A 7687-nucleotide genomic window follows, 5' to 3' on the forward strand; every position below is an offset into this window, starting at 1 on the left:
GGACATAATGACTTAGCAAAGTAGGACATGAAAAACTGAATATATGTTCAAAGAAGTAAACATACAAACAAAAATAAATGCTGGAATAAATTGAATAGTTTAATACAAAAGTACCAATTAAATGTCCTTCCAGAAAATAACACTATAATCTTTCTTCTTTATTAGAAAGAAATTATTTGCATCTCCACTGTGTAGACTTATTTGTATCTTAAGAGTATCCTACTAGTATCTAATCTACAAAATTATAAATATCCGGATTCTAATTAATATTGAATAGCAAACTCCCTCCTCCCCCCAAAGAGTTATATGTTCTTAAACAGTCAGATGACCCATCAGCTAGCTTATTACATAATGCTTTAGCTATGCTATAAAAATCCATCTTTTTATCTTATTATAAAGTTTTGGATAATTTCTTAATGTTGACATATAAGTCCCTTTCCTGACATAGTGCTTTTATATCTCAGGTGTCAGTATGTTCTCAGCATTTTTGCTCCTGGCATAGGACTTTCACTGGTGTTGATTTTTTCTGTGCTCCAATGGCTTTAAGCTTTCCACCCACCTCTCTGAACAGGAAGGAGATATAAGCTTGGTGTTTCTCTATTTACAAAAAATTGGGGGTCCACAGTATTCTATATTTCCCTGTGATGCTGAAGGTATAAGTATGTGTGTTCTTTTTTGCTCTCCTTGTTGATCTTTTTGCTCCTTTTTGTTTCTTTGAAGATGTTGGAAAGATTCTGATTTCTGCAGCTGCCATTATGCTAGGGCAGCCCAAGAAGCCAGACTGTTATATATCTTTCTAAATATATTTACCAGTATTAAATGAATCTACTTGATGTGAAATACATGAATTTTCATCTTTACTATTCTGAGTCTCATCTTTCTATAATCTCTTGCCTGTATTTCCCCCATATAATCTCAAATTCTCTTTTTTCTCTACTGAACAGAATCAGAGAGTTTTCAAGAAAGATGTTAGGTATTTAAGAATGTTTACCTTCAATGTGTTTTTTCCTCCTGTGGCTAGGCCATTATCTTTTAATCCTTTACACTTTAATTATACAAAAGCCAATGACCTGCGCTAAAATAATTTCATGGGTCAGCAAGTAAATGAAGATAGCATAATTTGAGGAATGTGAGCTTTCTGGCATCACGTTAAGCAGCAATGTAGTCATAAGTCTGAACTAGAAGGTAAGATAAAAACAATCCACTTAGGATGTCCAGAGTGATGAATATTGTCTCTCCTTCACCTCTCCCTGCTCTTCATTCCCCCGAAAAATGTACTCACTTGGGATTTTAAAAATATCTGGGACTAATTTGGCTATGTTAAGGCTGCTAAAGGGTATTTCAAGAACCTCCTAGGATGTTGGAGAAATTGTCCAGATACAAAAGAATCATGGAATTCTATCTGAAATTGATTTAGTAGCTTTCTCTGTTTGCCTTTTGTTGGTTCTTTCTTTCATGCTTCTCTGATATTTGGTGTCCACATATATATTTTAAATACATTTTTTTTTTCTGTAAACTCATACTTTAGAGTCGCCTTTGGAGTAAAATACACTCTTCAACTGTTTACAAGGTAATTTCTGAGTTGTAAAAATTCTATGTTCCTCCACTGTATTCCTCTATTCAATCTCAGCTGCCACAGTCAGACAGATAGAAAGTGTGAGGACCCTTTTTTCTTGCATCTGCCCTGGAACCTTAGCAGCAGAGAGTAACTGCTCCAGGTCTGTCAAATAGACACTAAATGTAGATTTTTTTTTTTTTTCCTTTCTCCTTGAGTTTGGCTTACGTCTCTGAGATCTTTTCTTGTTTTCACTATGTTCTGTCTGTCATCTATCAGTTAGGAAGAATGAATAAAGATCCCGAGCAAACATCACCCTTTCCTCTGGGAAAGGCTTTTGTTTTTAAATTTAAAATTTCTTTGTAAATTTATGATTCTGAATTTCCACTGTCTCATGGTATGAAGCATTTGAGACCCCTGAGATGGATCATTCAAATGGGAAGAGCAGTGAGGTGGGGATAGAAGAGAATGACAGAACATCTTAAATAAGAACATTCACAGGAAAGGTGTGAGAGAGCATACAGGAGGGGTAGACATTCTGACTGCTGAGAATTCACTTGTCTATAAATGTGATTTCAATTGTACATAGAATAATTTAAAATAAAACAGCTATTGCATAATTCCGCTTCTATGAGGTATATAAAATACTCATTTTTGTAGAGCGCTGAATGGTGGTTGCCAAGAGCTTGGAGGAGGAGAAAATAGGAATGTGCTGTTCAACAGATATAAAGTTTTGGTTATACAAGATTAATATTTCTAGATATCTGCTGTAAAATATTTTTAGAATAGTTAACCAGACTGTACTATACACAAAAATTTTTAAAGGAATAGTTCTCACATTAGTGTTCTTACCACAAAAGATAACTACTGGCAAAATGCCATGTATACATCACAAATAAATCAATAAGAATATCAAATAAATATGTATTTAAATTATGAAATATATTTAAGTTAAACATTAAACATATAATTATAATAATTAGGGTCATATATGTGAAATCAACATGTAAGAAAATTCATTCTCTGCCTAAATAACATTCCACATCATTATAAAACTTGTGCACATAAATCAGCTTGGCTCTTTCATAAATTTTGCTTAATTATAGTAATAATAAACATAATTGCTATATGTTAAACCTTTACAATTAATAGCTTTTATTTTCCTCCTATTTAAAAAATAAACTAAGTGAATCTCTTCTAAGTCATTGTATTATATCTTAGATGCTTTTACAATGTTTTTAGCAATAAATATTTCAAACATATATAAGCACAGCATCACTACTTTGTTAATTTGTCGAGACACAATTTTTAAAAATAAAACTATATTTTCCCACCTAGATTTTTAGAAAATATACAGTAAGAAAAGCAATTAAGATTGCATCTTACAAAGAACAACATTTTGAAGGAAGCTTATTCAATTGACTTACTCATAATGCCTATCTCCTTCTTTTTCTTTAATCTTATTCTTAATTTTTTAGTTGTTTTTGTTGCTTTTTTTTTTTTTTGACAGGATGGGGCTTTGTTTTATATAAAATGGAAACCTGTTGACTATAAAGAGAAACTGATGAATCATTAGGTTTTATGATTATATAGGATAAATAAATTATTATTCAAAACAACTTTCCTAAAAAGAGTGGTCATGAGAGATAAAACAACTACATGAAAATAAAATAATATAATTATTATAATTGAATTTAAAAATCAATTTTAATAGATATTTGAATTACATAATAATAGAATGCAACTACTGACTTTTTTTTCAGTATTAGTTACATATAACAAATATTATATTTTTATACTTCAAAACAATTTTATCAGTGGTTATTATAAGTAAGCCTGTTTTGTAAATGGGATATTTGAGGTTCACCAGGGTTAAGTAACTTACCCCAAGACAAATAACTAGCAAGAAGTAAAGACAACGAAGGTCTAGTCTATCCAAATTTAAGGCTGGAGTTCTTAACAATCTAGCAAACTCGAACTATGGCCTACATAGAGTACCCTGGGAGTCTCTGACACCCCTTTAAGAAATCTAAAATAATAAAACTATTTTCCTAATAATACTAAGATGATATATGTCTTTTCCAACTTTGTGCAGTAGAGTTTTCCAAAAGCTCCACAAGAGGTAATATCACACTAGATGGAATGTAGAAGCAGATATAAGAATACAGCTCTCTTTCGTTAAGCCAGACATTAAAGAGATTTGATAAATAAGACACAGTTCTGATTTTCTACTTTTTTGAAAAATAATACTAAAATTCGATATGCTATCATGTAATGAATTTGTTGTTTTATTATTAAAATAAATTAATAATTTAAACATTTGTTTTAATTTCTAATGCACTTAATAACAATAATGTGCATATGCATAAACAAAAGTTCTTTCGGTTCCTCTAAACTTTTTAAAAGTTCAAAAATGTTCTGAGATCAAACGTTTTGAAAACTGTTGTACAAATATACATCACTTTTTGTCCCTCATGATTATCTTGAAACATATAATGAATAATATCCACTATAAGAATTTTAATAATAGTACTGATTCATTTTTATTATTTTTAATTTATTATATCTTATTTTTAAAGCTTCACCCTCATTTTGATCTACGAGAGTTTAGTGTTTTAAAAAATCAAGTTGTAGGATTTCTAGTAAAATCATTCTGTCCCCTCATCTCATCACATGCTCATACTAAGTAATATTGGCACTTAATGTTTTAGATATGCTTTGCAACTTATAGGAAGTTTTACAGTATGAAGCTAAAGTAGAAGACGTGTTAAATAAATGGATGGGATACAGATCCAATAAAGATCAAATTCTTGGTATCTCTGAAGAAAAGGAAATAAAATAAAAATTCAGTTTCCTTTTTCACTTGCCACTTCTTCTCATTAACATAATTTAATTAGTGGTCCCTGTCATAAGAGAATAAAGTCAGATGAAAAACAGTGTGCTAAAAAGTTTTTAGATTAGTCTATGAAAAGACTATAAAACCAAAAAGAAGGAGACATAGAGTACCCTGGGAGTCTCTGACACCCCTGAGACAAAATAAAACTTTTTAAGACTATTTATATAAAGTTATGGTAGATCCTTGGGAAAATACCATCAGATTAAGTTCACTGACTATATAAGAGACATTAATGTCTATTGTTTAGACTGATTTAACTCATGTCAGATGACAGTTCAATTTAGAAGTGAACGATTTATGATGTTCATTTGTGTTGAGACTAATGTCAACGTTTTTTCTTCTAAAGAGAGTTTCAAGTGTTAAACTGATTCTCCACATGAATGGATAAGAGAGATCTACCTTACATTTGACTCAGCTGGATATCACCATATATATTTTAACTGGAAGCCTGAGGAAAAGATTAAGTATTGAGCACAGCATTAGGTCAATACATAGCAGACTCAACACTGACATTAGCAAACTAATTTTCTTGTTTTAAGAAGATTACGGAAAATTGCAAACATAAAACTATTCTTCGCTAAGATAATGTTCACTGAGCTGCAATGTTTTATAATAAAGATAAGGGGGAAATACACTTATTTTTCGATCATTTCACTGTGATAAACTATACCTAAAATAACTAATATTAATTAACAGCAGGAATAGTGCATTATGTTGTGTACTGGGAGGTAGAAATCTCACATATTAAAGGGGCAATATATACAAGCAAGATCTTTGTTATGAAAAGTAGGTTTTTGCAGCCTTCATTTTAGTTGCTAACCAAAGGGGAAAAAAGAGGACAGAGATTTTTAAACTAATAGCTAAAGCTCTCCATTTATTCCTTTTGAACTTGAATTTTATTTGAATTTTATATACAGAAAAATAAATTATACACAGACAAAAATGTTAATCTGTTATAAAAGGCATGAGCACCTTTAATTCAACTCTATAGATTTGCTCTATATTCAATCCAATGAGAGCCAAAGTATTGACAGCTCTCAATCAATTCTAAGATAGTTATCTTTAGTGAATTAGCTCTAATCAATGGAAACACTATCCTTTCTTCCCTTCCTTTCCCTTTCCCTTTCTCTTTCTCTTTCTTTCTCTTTCTCTTTCTCTCTCTTTCTTTCTCTTTCTCCTCTTTCTCTTTCTCTCTCTCTCTTTCTCTTTCCCTTCCCTTCCCTTCCCTTCCTCCCTCCCTCCCTCCCTCCCTTCCTTCCTTCCTCCCTCCCTCCCTCTCTCTCCTTTTTCCTTTCTTTCCCTAAATCATTCTGTCTAAAATATGTTGGAGTTAGAGTTTCAGGAACAAAGTTTGGTATACACAAGCAGAATGTTTAGAATATAAATTATGATATATTTATTCATACTTCATCCTTCAGAAATAATTAACAGTACCTAAAAGATGAATTAACCTTTGAATCTAATTAGCTTCCTTTTTAATCAATTCAAAGATGTCAGTACATAATCGTATGAGATTAGACAGTATAAAAGACAAAAAAAGATCACATTTGATATAGCACTGGTGAGATAAGAATATGTTTTTGTATATTAGTTTATTAGTAGTATACTGTGTTATTTCATACGCTAATCAACATCTTTTCTTATACATCTATATGAGTAGTTTATATAGATAGTAATTTAAAAAAAAAAAAAAAAAGGGTCTTGGCCAGGAAGAGCTAAGCAGGAAGCTGGCTTTTGGAGGACAGTACAGTAAGTCCTCACTTAATGTCATCAATAGGTTCTATGACTTCAAGCAAAATTCTGTATAATGAAACCAGTTTTACCACAGGCTAATTAACATAATCACAAGAAAACAATCAATGACTGATTCTTTTTATCAATTATCCAATTTAAAATCTGAAAGAGAATCTAAAACCTTGGAATTATTCTGACAAATTCTGAATTGAAGAGATAAAAGTTTTCTGGAAATAGGAAGGAAAAAATATAAGGTTTCCTATACTAAAAAAAAAATAATAATAATGCTTTACTCAGAAACACAAGCACTAAAAACATGGAACAGTGGCAGAAAAGAAAATGTTGAGACTCAAGAATAATACACTCTGTCATATATTCATATTTTATGTTCTTGAAACAGAAGGACATGCTTTGGTATGTGATAACTCAGGAAATACATATACTATCTTTCTGATTTTTTATAAAATTGAACACACACACTTTTATACTTATAGAAAACAGAATTTGGCCAATGGCGTTTGAGAGAAAAATAAAATAAATAACTCAAGATTAAGGATATTCCTATAAGAGTAGAAACAATAAACATTGAAACTGAATAACCAAAACTTTGGACTTAAATGTTATAAATATGGATACAAATAAAAATATAAAAAGTAAGTACTTGTAAAGATATGTAAAATAAATTTCAGTAATGGCTGAGATGTCTAATCATCAGATTATGCATATTGTCATCGCTGATAGGTTTAAATGTTGTCCTACATGCTTTGATGTTTTTCCTGCACAAGGCATTTGTGTTTGATGTTTATAAGCACTACAGACTTGGAACATTCACTTTAAAATAAAAATATATCTACTTGATGAGACTCAAATTTATGTAAAGCTTTTACCAATTCTCAGGTGAGATATAATTTTTTCTACCAGGTGAGCTGGCATTTCTGCTGAGTTTTTAAGGTAGTCTCTCCAAGCAAACTTTAGGCTTCTTCCTGATTCCACACATTTCACAGACATCAAAACAGAAGATCAGAGTCACTAATAATGGGCAAAGATCCTCAGAGACACACTAGTTTCTGAGTTTCCTTACATCTATGAATGCCTGGTTTCATTTAGTTTGCGGCATATATTGATTCCCTTTACTTTCTTTTTAAAGATCAGAGAGACATTTAAAAATATACTTTTAACATTTTATGTAGAATTAAATTGCTTTACAACTAATTTATTTTGCTTTATATAAATTTAGCTTTCATTTTTAGGGAAATGTATATTAAAATGTTAGAATTGGTGTATTTGTCAATCTTGTCCACCTTGCATTATTTTTTCATTTGTATCATTTCAATGTGATAAACTATACCTATGATTCCTCCATAAACAAAACTGACACATCCAGACTAATGGAAAGCCATGGCCCTCTGGTGTTTGTGGTCTCTGATGCAGCGATAATCAGCCAATCATATTCTCTCTCTTGGAAACTTAAAAAACAAAACAAACAAGACAAAACAAAAACC

General features: G+C 30.9%; 1 pseudogene; it reads right to left on the bottom strand.

Moving 5' to 3' along the window:
• Positions 1-1604: 1604 nt before the first annotated feature.
• Positions 1605-1737, bottom strand: LOC111742225 (annotated as a pseudogene).
• Positions 1738-7687: the final 5950 nt, after the last annotated feature.

The sequence above is a fragment of the Pteropus vampyrus genome, unplaced genomic scaffold (genome assembly GCF_000151845.1).
Source record: "Pteropus vampyrus isolate Shadow unplaced genomic scaffold, Pvam_2.0 Scaffold88, whole genome shotgun sequence".
NCBI lineage: Eukaryota > Metazoa > Chordata > Mammalia > Chiroptera > Pteropodidae > Pteropus > Pteropus vampyrus.